This window comes from Tachyglossus aculeatus, chromosome 2, assembly GCF_015852505.1.
Source record: "Tachyglossus aculeatus isolate mTacAcu1 chromosome 2, mTacAcu1.pri, whole genome shotgun sequence".
Classification (NCBI taxonomy): Eukaryota; Metazoa; Chordata; class Mammalia; order Monotremata; family Tachyglossidae; genus Tachyglossus; species Tachyglossus aculeatus.
The window spans coordinates 35,461,345-35,474,766 of record NC_052067.1 but is presented as its reverse complement, the minus strand read 5'-3'; the positions used below and the strand labels follow the sequence as shown (position 1 = coordinate 35,474,766).

The 13,422-nt window shown below is 43.9% G+C and overlaps 1 protein-coding gene and 1 non-coding gene across 3 annotated transcripts in view; one reads left to right on the top strand and one right to left on the bottom strand.

The window, feature by feature from the left end:
- CPNE4 (copine 4) overlaps positions 1-13,422 on the top strand; it is a 526,299-nt gene that overhangs the window by 164,094 nt on the left and 348,783 nt on the right. The gene's annotated exons all lie outside the window — the stretch shown is intronic.
- On the bottom strand, positions 7,636-7,708 carry TRNAN-GUU. The gene has a single exon. It is a non-coding gene; the product is annotated as a tRNA-Asn (tRNA).

Below are 13,422 nucleotides of genomic sequence, written 5' to 3'. Positions count from 1 at the left end.
CAGCGCCAAGCAGTAAGGGGAGCAAATGCAACAGCCCTTCAGAGAGCAATCTATACCTAAACATTCATTCATTCAGTCGTATTTATTGAGCGCTTACTGTGTGCAGAGCACTGTACTAAGCGCTTGGGAAGGACAAGTTGGCAACATATAGGGACGGTCCCTACCCAACAGTGGGCTCACATGATGTAAGTCACACATTTGTCCAGTCACACTGGCATCCACTGATAAAATCTTACCTTCAGAATCCTCATCTTTGAACCGGACAACAGCTACACATACACACATCCCTACCTCTACACGTGTAGATATGTTTTGCCCGTTCTCTTTGTATCACTTGATCTGTTGTATTTATTTAGCACTTTAACATGTGCAGAGTACTTTAGCTTGGGAGAGTACAATACTAGAGAGTCGGTAGACACACTCCGTGCCCAAAAGGAGCTTACAGTCCAGTGGCCTGGGCCTGCCCTTTTGGGATCTCCAATTCCAGGGGGACTTTAGGAGCTCTGAAACCATTCATTCAGTCATATTTATTGAGCTCTTACTGTGTACAGAGCACTGTACTAAGCGGTTGGGAGAGTACAATATAACAATAAACAGACACATTCACTTTACCTGCCCATAGTGAGCTTAGAGTTTAGAGGGAATAATTGTGGTATTTGTTAAGCACTTACTATGTGCCAGGCACTATACTAAGCTCTGGGGTATAATAGGATACAATAGGATACTAAGCTCTGGGATACAATAATAATTATTCATTATATTTATATTATTTATTTATTATAAATTTAGAAATAATAAATAAATAAAAATAAAATAAACAAATGAATATACATGAAATTTATTTATTGTTATTATTTATATTATTATTATATTTATTATTTAATAATGACGGCATTTATTAAGCGCTTACTATGTGCAAAGCACTGTTCTAAGCACTGGGGAGGTTACAGGGTGATCAGGTTGTCCCACGGGGGGCTCACAGTCTTCATCCCCATTTTACAGATGAGGTAACTGAGGCCCAGAGAAGTGAAGTGACTTGCCCAAACTCACACAGCTGACAGCTGGTGGAGCCGGGATTTGAACCCATGACTTCTGACTCCAAAGCCCATGCTCTTTCCGCAGAGCCATGCTGCTTCTCTAAGCAAATCAGTCGGACACAGCCCCTGTCCTACATGGGGCTCACGGTCTTACTCCCCATTTTACAGATGAGGTAACTGAGGCACGGAGAAGTGACGTGACCTGCCCAGGGTCACACAGGAGACAAGGGGTGAAGCTGGGATTAGAACTCATGACTTTCTGACTCCCAAGCCCAGTGACTTGGCATTCACCAGAAGGCATACGAAGGAGAGCTATGGTTGGCCCAGGGCAATTTTTCCCCTTTCAAGTTCTCATGATAGCTACATTCTGGTACTTTCATCAATGGGGAAGGGGATAAGGAATGAAGGGAAGGGGGCTTAGAATAAGCCCCTAAGCTAAAAAAAAAGATAAGTGGAGGGATAGTTTTGTTTTTATTTTTGTTTTTTTAATAAAGAGCCCCCTGCTCCTATCCAACAAATTCCAGTCCTTTTCTCTGGTACAAATATCCTCCATGTGATAATAATGATGGCATTTGTTAAGCGCTTATTATGTGCAAAGCACTGTCCTAAGTGCTGGGGAGGCTACAAGGGGAAGCAGCGTGGCTCAGTGGAAAGAGCAGGGGCTTTGGAGTCAGAGGTCATGGGTTCAAATCCCAGCTCCACCACTTGTCAGCTGTGTGACTTTGGGAAAGTCACTTAACTTCTCTGGGCCTCAGTTCCCTCATCTGGAAAATGGGGAGGAAGACCGTGAGCCTCATGTGGGACAACCCGATTACCTTGTATCTACCCCAGTGCTTAGAACAGTGCTTGGCACATAGTGAGCACTCAACAAATACCAACATTATTATTATTACAGGGTGATCAGGTTGTCCCACGTGGGGCTCACAGTCTTCATCCCTATTTTACAGATGAGGTAACTGAGACACAGAGAAGTTAAGTGACTTGCCCAAAGTCACACAGCTGACAAGCAGCGGAGCCGGGATTTGAACCCATATCTTCCCACCTATCTCCACTCTCACAGTAAAATTGGACCCCCTAGACCATTGATTCACTGGCATATTCAGGCTTTCTCTGGGAGGTGGTGGGGATAGGGAGAAGAATATTATGGGCAGCTGAACAGAATTTTAACAGATTGATTTGAGCCCGATTAATAACAGATTGTCCCATATTAGCAAGATGGTTCATAAAACGTAAAGGTTTCTTCTCTTCTTTAGATCTCTAAAGGACTAATCAGACAGGGATGTTGAGTTGCTTAACTTTGCATTTCCGATGCCTAAATTTGATGCTGGCCTAATATCATAGTCTATAAGGAATTGGGATGCTTTTCTGCAAGATACTCCTTTCTTTCCAAACCATAATGAGGCCCCAGGTTTTAAAATGTTACAGTTTAAAAACGTTATTTTTAGCTTTAAACTGTTATTTTAAAATGTTATGGTCATCGTCTACTCTTGGAACCGCATTTTCTAAAGGACAGTTAGGATGAGTTGATGTTTGATCTTTACCTCCAGTAGTGAGATGAATGTTTCATATGTAAAGTTGAGAATCTGGGAAGCAGAGAGATTCATCGTAACTGTGATTGTCGGGGTTGAACCTCTGGTTTTGGATGGACTTGGATTTTATGGTAAATAGGGGCAGAGTTGGGGGATATTCATTTTTGTAGCAGAAAAAATGATTATGGGAAGCAGAGCAGGAAACAATGTGGCCTAGTAGATAAAGCACGGCCTGGGAGATAAAGGGCCTGGCTTCTAATCCTGGCTTCGTCACATGTCTGCTGCATGACTTGGGCAGATCACTTCTCTGTGCCTCAGTTTGCTCAGCTGCAAAATGGAGATTCACTACTTGTTCTCCCTCGTACTTAGATTGTGAGCCCCATGTGGGAAAGGGGCTGTATCTGACCTGATTAAATTGCATCTATTCCAGTGCTTGGCACGTAGTAAGCACTTAACAAATCCTTTAAAGAAGAAAAAAAATGTGGGGAACTCCTTGAAGGAGGATTTTGGCCATATTTTGACCATTCCAAAGTAGTAATTATTCTTCAGATGATTATGAAATTAATCTACCAAATTGCTTCTTTATTCATTCATTCAGTTGTATTTATTGAGCACTTACTGTGTGCAGAGCACTGTACTAAGCGCTTGGGAAGTACAAGTTGGCAACATATAGAGACGGTCCCTACCCAACAACGGGCTCACAGTCTAGAAGGGGGAGACAGAGAACAAAACATATTAACAGAATAAAATAAATACAATAAATACGTACAAGTGAAATACATAAATAAATAGAGTAATAAATACTTACAAACATATATAAATATATACAGGTGCTGTGGGGAAGGGAAGGAGGTAAGGCGGGGGGGATAGAGAGGGGGAGGAGGGTGAGAGGAAGGAGGGACATAGACTGTAAGCTCCTTGTAGACAGGGATCACATTGTACTGTATTGTACTTACCCAAGTGTTTAGAACAGTGTTCTGCACGCAGTCAACATTCAATAAATACGATTGATTGCTTGATTTCTTAGTGGCAAGAACTGAAATATGCCTTTGCTTGACTCAAATGAAAACTAACGTAAAGAATTTAGAATTAAGAAGCATAGGTTTTCCCAAATGCACCCTGAACCGGCAGGTTGTAATTACATAATGCCATGACAATCGGACTTCTATGGGATTCTTCCACTGGGATCCTTTCAAGCTAAACTAATTACAATACTAAAATACTCCCGTTGTTTGCATAAACCAAATCAGTGTATGATACTGTGAGATCCTCCTGCACCCTGCATTTTTTTGAGAAAAGCAATATTGCAGATTGGTAATCCTGCTATATTTTTCTGAGATTAACACCCTCTCCCTCTCCCTTTCCCTCTCCCTCTCCCTCTCCTTTTCCCTCTCCCTCTCCCTCTCCCCTCCCCTCATTTATTTTAAAAACCTCCTATTCACCCGGACTAGAGTGCCCCTTGCTATTTTTGCAATGGCAGTTACTCCCTCTGCTATACCCTCAGCATGGTTGTTGCCTTATCTGTAAACAAGTTGAGGGGAGATAAAGGGAGGAAGGAAACACAAAGTAAATGAAAGTGGGGATTTTTGGTGAGGGGAGAGGAACAGAAAAATCTAGGTATTTAAGCCAAAGCAGGCCAAATAATTAGTTAGTGTAAAAGCAGCCATAAATAGGAAGTTGCCTGGGAAATCGGCTTCTGCATTCAGGGAACTTTCTGTCCCCAAACAAGGCTGTGAGCATATGAGCTAATGATTGCACCCTGCTGTCTCCCATTTCCTCAGAGTCACTATGGCTCATATAATAGTGCCTCATTTTCCACAGCCATCTCCCTCGAATTGAACACGAAGGCTTTAAGAGGGCAGACTATCTTAATATGATATGTGTGAGAGTCCTGAATAGGAGTTGAATGATCTGATTTGAGAACCATTCCTGGATAATGAATTATACTTTCCCTTAATATTCAATTGTTTGATATCCAGGAAGATAAAACTAGAGATTGGGTGTCAGTTAATTGTTTTACCGTTCTCCAAAGAGAAGCCTTGACAAGGCATCGGCCGGGATTAATGAACGATAATATATCGTGAGAGCTGCTAGTGGAGGCATCTGATTCGTGGCAATGTAGAATAGGCCCTGGCCCCTCTATTTGACCCCAGTGCATGGTGAATGAAAAAGAAGGATCCCGAGGTGAGGTGTAAATAGACAGAAGCATTTGGCGACATCACTAGCTACTCTGCTTTGTAAAGTGGGGTAGGAGTGAGACCCGGAAGCAAATGACCTCAGCCAGGGGCGAGGACACGGTTTGAAATGCCCAAGAGGACTGAGTCAGTAACGGCTACTGCTGTTGAAAGTGTCATAAAAAAGTATCAAAGATGGGAAATGTAAGCTTGGTCCCATTAAGGGATTTGAGTTTTGGTACTGAGGAGATGAATGGGATCTTGAAAAGATAGTCTCGTCTTCATTGTTCTGAACTTCGAAGATGCCTAGAGATAAGATCCCTGGAATTTCTTCATAGAAAAGAACCATTCTGAAAATCTGGGGAGCCCTATGGTTAGATTGCTGTGAAATAAATACAAAACAGATGAGTTGTCACTGAACTGAAACTAGACAGGCATTTTTAAGGGGAAAAGAAAAGCATTAATAGATGTATTAGAGTCAGTCATATTTATTGAATGCTTACTGTGGGCAGAGTACTGTACTAAGTGCTTGGGAGAGTACAATATCGTCATTCCTTTTTAATCCTAAATCCCCGACAGAGGTCTGTTCTTTGTGTCCTGTACCACTCTTCTTATCCCACCCTGCTCTTCCCCACATTAGTTTTTAAAGCCTCCTCACTTAAACCATATCTCCCCTGGACACCTCCCTTGGGACAACTGTCCTTACTACCCATGGCCATGCCCAGTGCTTAGAACAGTGCTTTGCACATAGTAAGTGCTTAATAAGTGCCATTATTATTATTAGTTTACAGACAAACCTCAAGGTAGAGAGGGGTTAGGTTCCTTGAAAATGCAGTTATATCATGAGTGGCTTTATTGTGGGGCATGCCTCCCCATAAACTTACAGGTTTTAAATTAAGATCCCTTCCAGAACCTCTGGGAAACTAATATCAACGTCCTAGGCATGCCATATAGTGGTGTTTTAATCCTTATTAGAGTAATTCAAAGCATAACTTACAACATAAACTAAACAAGGAACTGGAATGTGATTAAGTCTCTTTGGGGGTGGGCTACTTCTGTGGCCCTTGTTCTGACTGTCATAGTGGTTTTTCAATTTTTGAAGAATTTGTCCAATCTAAGTTGAACAGCAGTTTTCTTTCTTCATTATTGTTATTATTATTTATTAATGGCACTTATTAAGCACTTACTATGTGCAAAGCACTGTTCTAAGCGCTGGGGAGGTTACAAGGTGATCAGGTTGTCCCACGGGGAGCTCACAGTCTTAATCCTCATTTTACAGTTGAGGTAACTGAGGCACAGAGAAGTGAAGTGACTTGCCCAAAGTCACACAGCTGACAATTGGCAGAACAGAAATTTGAACCCACAACCTCTGACTCCAAAGCCCATGGTCTTTCCGTTGAGCCACGCTGCTTCTCTTCATGAAGTACCTTCAGGAAAACTTACTCTTTCTGAACATCTTTGCATTCTTTAATCCCTCTCTCCAATAGGATCTCCTTCAATCATTTATATAAATTCATCATCCATTTATTCATCCATTCTACTGTTTCCCCTATCTGCAGTTTTCTTTAATGTCTGTAGACTGTAAGCAACTTGTGGGCAGGGATTGTGTCTACCAATTCTACTAAATTGTACTTCCCCAAGTCTGTAGTACAGTGCTCCATGCAGAGTAAGTTCTCAATAAGCTCAATTCTCAATAATTCTCAATAAGTTCTCAGAGAAGCAGCGTGGCTCAGTGGAAAGAGCCCGGGCTTTGGAGTCAGAGGTCATGGATTCGAATCCTGGCTCCGCCACTTGTCAGCTGTGTGACTTTGGGCAAGTCACTTCACTTCTCTGGGCCTCAGTTCCCTCATCTGGAAAATGGGGATTAAGTCTGTGAGCCCCACGTGGGACAACTTGATTACCTTGTATCTACCCCAGCACTTAGAACAGTGCTTTGTGCATAGTAAGGGCTTAATAAATGCCAATAAAAAAAATAAGCAGCTTGAGAAGCAGCGTAGCCTAGTAGAAAGAGTAATAATAATCATAATAGTAGTAATAATAATAATAATAACAATGATGATGGTATTTGTTAAGCACTTACTATGTGCAAAGCACTGTCCTAAGCGCTGGGGGGGATGCAAGGTGAACAGGTTGTCCCACCTGGGGCTCACAATCTTAATCCCCATTTTGCCGATGAGGTAACTGAAGCAGAAACTCCTCACCCTGGGCTTCAAGGCTGTCCATCCCCTCGCCCCCTCCTACCTCACCTCCCTTCTCTCCTTGTCCAGCCCAGCCCGCACCCTCCGCTCCTCCACCGCTAATCTCCTCACCGTACCTCGCTCTCGCCTGTCCCGCCATCGACCCCCGGCCCACGTCCTCCCCCGGGCCCGGAATGCCCTCCCTCTGCCCATCCGCCGAGCTAGCTCTCTTCCTCCCTTCAAGGCCCTGCTGAGAGCTCACCTCCTCCAGGAGGCTTTCCCAGACTGAGCCCCTTCCTTCCTCTCCCCCTCATCCCCCTCTCCATCCCCCCCATCTTACCTCCTTCCCTTCCCCACAGCACCTGTATATATGTATATATGTTTGTACATATTTATTACTCTATTTATTTTATTTGTACGTATCTATTCTATTTATTTTATTTTGTTAGTATGTTTGGTTTTGTTCTCTGTCTCCCCCTTTTAGACTGTGAGCCCACTGTTGGGTAGGGACTGTCTCTATATGTTGCCAATTTGTACTTCCCAAGCACTTAGTACAGTGCTCTGCACATAGTAAGTGCTCAATAAATACGATTGATGATGATGATGAAGCACAAAGTCACACAGCCAATAAGTGGTGGACCAGAATTAGAACCCATGACCTCTGACTCCCAAGCCTCAGCTCTTTCCACTGAGCCATGCTGCTTCTCTAAACCTAGAGTGCCCAACGTGGGGCACAAACCCACGACCCTGAGATTAACAGTCTCATGCTCTACCGACTGAGCTAGCCGGGCACCAGCCGAGTACCAGCCTGGGCATCGGGGGACCTGGGTTCTAATCCTGGCTTTGCCAATTGCTTGCTCTGTGACCCTTGGCAAGTCAGTTAGCTGCTCTGTGCCTCAGTTTCCTCAACTGTAAAATGGGAATTAAATCCTACTCTCTCCTGCTTAGGCCATGAGCACCATGTGGGACAGGGACTGTGTCCAACTTGATGAACTCGTATCTGCTCCAGCGCTGAGATTGTTGCTTGACACACAGTAAACACTTAACAAATACCATAAAAAATAAATAAATGTCAGAATAATAATAATAATGTTGGTATTTGTTAAGCGCTTACTATGTGCCAAGCACTGTTCTAAGCGCTTCGGGGATACGAGGTGATCAGGTTGTCCCACGTGGGGCTCACAGTCTTAATCCCCATTTGACAGATGGGGTAACTGAGGCTCAGAGAAGTTAAGTGATTAGCCCAAGGTCACACAGCAGACGTGGCAGCGCCGGAATTAGAACCCATGACCTCTGACTCCCAAGCCTGGGCTCTTTCGACTGAGCCACACTGCTTCTCAGAAGGAACTGGGTTCTGATTCTGACTCCTCCACTTGTCTGCTGTATGACCTTGGGCAAGTCACTTAACTTCTCTGTGCCTCAGTCACTTCATCTGTAAAATGGGAATTGACTCTGAGCCCCATGTGGGACATGGACTGTGTCCAACCAGATTAACTCGTATCTTCCCCATTGCTTAGTACAATGCCTGCTCATAGTAAGCACTTAACAAATGCCATTAAAATGAATACCATTGATTGGTATTTTACTAAACTCGGGGTCAATACGGTGTAGATTAGAACACTATCTGTCCCACGTGGGGTTCACATTCCAAGATGAGGGGAGAACAAGCATTTAAGCCCCATTTTAAAGATGAGGAAACTGAGGACAGAGAATTTGTTTCTTCGGGTATTTTCTTATTTAACTAACCCAACATTGAAAAAGAGCAGCTTTTACTATTTTAGAAGTGAGCTTGAACTCAACAACCTTTTAGCACTTCTTTTTCCATTTAATTCCCTCTAGCCAGAATGACCGTACGGCCATGGCCATGGAGTGGATGTCTAGGACCACAAAGAAATGTTCTGGTTTTTTCTTTCCTATATTCAACTCCAGTGTTTCTTTGACTATTACCTAATGAAACTAAAAAAAAAAATAAATCAGAAGAACATGCACGAAAGGCCCCGCTTTTAGAAACATGGCCAATGAGGCCAACCCTTCGCAATGTTAGGACACAGAACACATCGGTATCATCTCCTCTGGAGGGGAACAATGCTTTATTTTGGTAGGCTTAGAAACTCTAGTGATTCATTAAAAGAACAGAGCTGCTGAGTAGCACTGAAAGCCAAATTGCAATCAGGAGATGACTATGTAAAATCGCCTTTCCGTCCTCCACGTAACCGCTCCCTGGGTGTCTTTGAGTCACCCGACCTGCCCACTCTTTTATACTGCCAGGCCAAGGCGATGGTGGTAGGACCGTGCCGGATGCTGATTCTTCCTCTGGCCCCCATCGCTACGGTGATTGGGATGACTCTCGTCTGACTGAGGAAGGGATCTGTTTCCCAGGGTGACATCAGGAAAAAAAATAAATAAAAGGAAAACTTGGCTCATAGATACCTAGGAAATTTAGTTCCAGTTGAAAGGTGTGAAGAGTGAGTTTGCTACAGTTGGTAATAGTAGCACATCAGGGTTGTCTCAGTCCCCAAATAGCCCCCAGAGTCACTGGAGAAGGGCTCAGAAGGTCTCTCTCTCTTTTAGGTGTCTCCCCCACTGCAACAGAAACAAGTTGCAGAGAAGCAGCTTGGCTAAGTGGAAAGAGCCCGGACTTTGGAGTCAGAGGTCATGGGTTCAAATCCCTGCTCCGCCAATTGTCAGCTGTGTGACTTTGGGCAAGTCACTTCACTTCTCTGGCCCTCAGTTACCTCATCTGTCAAATGGGGATTAAGACTGTGAGCCCCCCGTGGGACAACCTCATCACGTTGTAACCTCCCCAGCACTTAGAATAGTGCTTTGCACATAGTAAGCACTTAATAAATGCCATCATTATTAATATTATTATTATTTGCACAAAGTAAGTGCTTAGTAAATGCCATTAAAAAAAAAGTAAGAATCGGAGACCTCAGACCAGAAAATCCCCAAACCCCACTCCTCAAGCCGCTCAAACCACCCCTTGACACTTAGACAAGCACCGTAAGCAACAGTGTGAACTTTGGAGGACCAACCAGCCACCTTACATCCTGAAGGGAGCTGCAGAAAACTTGAGGAGGCCTTACGTCTCTCCCCACCCCTCAGCTTCCCAATCAATCAATTGTATTTATTGAGTGCTTACTGTGTGCAGAGCACTGTACTAAGTGCTTGGGAAGTACAAGTTGGCAACATATAGAGACAGTCCCTATCCAGCAGTGGGCTCATTCCTCTGGCAACCAGGAGCTGCCCACACCCCCTACCAAATTTACTCATGGAACTAAGAGCTTTAACTAATTTCTTAAAGAAAAATAGGTATAATCTTCACCGATACGATTTGGTAACAAATCAAATCCAAATTCCCTCTCCCTCATACTCTTAAGGATTACTTTTCATCTCCCACCATCCCCAGGGCTCTTTCTACTCTCCTGCAAGCACTTGCAGTATGTGTTCTTTTAGTCCATTTCCTTTAGCTTTTGGGGGTGATCCCACCATCGGGATTTTCAGCTTCCAGGGTGAAATTACAGGGTGCAAAATTAATCATGTTTTCTCCCACTTTGGGGAAGGTGCCCCTCTCTTGTCAGGGATCTTAGCGTCTGGCTTCCAGCATGATGATTTCTTCTTCAGCATCCTGTCCCAAGGGTTGCTTCATCACAACTCCGGTTAAATGGCCGAGAAGTTTCTTTCCCACAATTAAGCACCCCCCCCAACACACACACACACACACACACACACACACACACACACACACACACACACACACACACTTCCCAATCTTTCCCTGTGATTAGCTGAGTTCCAGGTGAGGCTACCAGTCAAGTACCTGTTACTTAAAGTATGCAAGGTGAATCCAAAAGATTGGAGGAGGGAGAAGAAAGGGCAAGCGAGTGTGTCAAGATTTTTTTTTCTTTAAATTATAGTTTCTTCCATGGGATTTTCCCCATGGAACTGTTAACTTGTTGGGTACTATCCCAAAGAAACTGTCAATTTACAAAAATCTGCTTCAATAACCAAAGTCTCTCCTCCCTCCTCCCCTCATATGAAGAGTCTGGAATGAGAACAAAAGTTGTGGGACTCCTGGACAAAGAAGTGTCTAGAAAGTAGAATGGTTTGTGAACGAACTACTGGACAAGAAACCTAAAGACAAAAAGAGAATGGGCTAGTTAAGGGAGAAGGGCAATGAGAACACCAACTCCTTCACCAGCGTGAACCCTACCTGACTCCTTGGGAGTCCGACTCCTCTTTCCTCTTCTGAATCAGCAGTGTTTCCTCTGCAGAGGAAGGCAAAGAGACGTGCCACTGGTCACAGGGTTTAAAGTGTTGATGCTGGAGGTGAATTTACTGACGCTCCTCCAAAATTCACTGCTGGCAAGAGCTGCTGCTGCCCTAGCAGTTCCAGAGAAAGGCTTTCTCAGCTATACACGGTTCTGAAAACAGTCCTGGTGATTGTTTCTCACTCCCTCACCTTTCATTTCCTCTTGGAATATATCGTTTGTCCTTCGTTCTGTATGCATCATCTTCTTCAGGACCTGCTCTGGGGAGCCAAAAGACCTTAACAAAGGAATCTCTTTTTCCTGATGGGAGAGGAGTCTGGGAACTTTAACTCCCTTCTGAATAAAAATAATAATAATAATGACATTTATTAAGCGCTTACTATGTGTAAAGCACTGTTTTAAGTGCTGGGAGGGTTACAGGGTGATCAGCTTGTCCCACGGGGGGCTCACAGTCTTGATCCCCATTTTACAGATGAGGTCACTGAGGCACAGAGAAGTTAAGTGGCTTGCCCAAAGTCACTGAATGCCCCCCAGAGCCCTCATCTCCTCAATCTATAAACCTGATGACCTTGTGAACTAATTTGTTGGCTAGAGAGAGGCCATTAGTTGAGGACATCCCCAAGGATCACCCTTCTTTCCTCAGTACTTTCTTGCTCTCACTTGCACATTTTCCTCCTTACCAACTGTGTTTCCATTCCTCTTACAATCTCATGCCTCTACTTAGGCCGTGGATCCCTTTCTATCTTAAAAACACTCTCCCCACCTTCCCTCCCTTATTGTGCAATAAAAATGATCTTCTTTGGGAATTCTTTGGGATGAAATCGGAGGACATTCAGATTGGGGGAAGTGCTGGAATAAGAACTTGCTCATGGGAAAACTGAGAGTAAGGCACAATGACTACGTTAGCTTAAGAGCAATGAAGAGTGCAAGTTAGAGTGCAGTGGGATTTGAGAGGAAAATGAAGAATTCAGTCTGAGCTTTAGGTGCTCACCTCCTCCAGGAGGCCTTCCCAGACTGAGCCCTCTTCATCCTCCCCTCCTCCCCATTCCCTCCCCACCCTACCTCCTTCCCCTCCCCACAGCACTTTATTTGTACAGATTTATTACTCTATTTTACTTGCACATATTTACTATTCCATTTATTTTGTTAGTGATGTGCATATAGCCATAATTCTGTTTGTTCTGACGATTTTGACACCTGTCTCCATGTTTTGTTTTGTTGTCTGTCTCCCCCTTCTAGACTGTGAGCCCATTTTTGGGAAGGGACAGTCTCTATATGTTGCCGACTTGTACTTCCCAAGTGCTTAGTACAGTGCTCTGCACACAGTAAGCAATAAATCAATAAATATGATGGAATGAATGAATGATGGCAACACATCCATGTGGAGTTGTCTTGGAGGCTGTGAGCCCGTTGTTGGGTAGGGACCGTCTCTATATGTTGTCGATTTGTACTTCCCAAGCGCTTAGTACAGTGCTCTGCACACAGTAAGCACTCAATAAATATGATTGAATGAATGGAGGCAAGAAGAAATGCAAGATGGCAGAGGAGGTGAGAAGTCAGGATTAGTGAGATAGTCTCTCACCTGTGGTCACTATGGGTTCCTTCTCCAAAAGGGGAAAAAAGAGTTATTAGAGGCAGGATAATAATAATGATGGCATTTGTTAAGCACTTACTATGTGCCAAGCACTGGGTAGATACAAAGTAATCAGGTTGTCCCACATGGGCTTCACAGTCTTAATCCCCATTTTACAGATGAGATAACTGAGGCACAGAGCAATTGTGACTTGCCCAAAGCCACACAGCTGGTAGGCAACGGAGGCAGGATTAGAACCCATGACCTCTGACTCCCAAGCCTGTACTCTCTCCACTAAGTTACCGCTGCTTCTCTAAGATAGAGAGTGAGGCAGAAACAGAAACTGGAGGATGCCAACAGACTGAAGACAGAACAGCGCTTTGCACATAGTAAGCGCTTAATAAATGCCATAAAAAAAAAGACAGAAAGAGAGTGTGAGGAACATTAGGTGGCTGAGAGAATTAGTGAATGGGGTAAGATAAAAAGGAGGAGCTGGACAGGAGAGAGTAGGTAGCGTGGCTCAGTGGAAAGAGCCCGGGCTTGGGAGTCAGAGGTCATGGGTTCTAATCCCGCTCTGCCACTTGTCAGCTGTGTGACTTTGGGCAAGTCACTTCACTTCTCTATGCCTCAGTTACCTCATCTGTAAAATGGGGATTAAGAC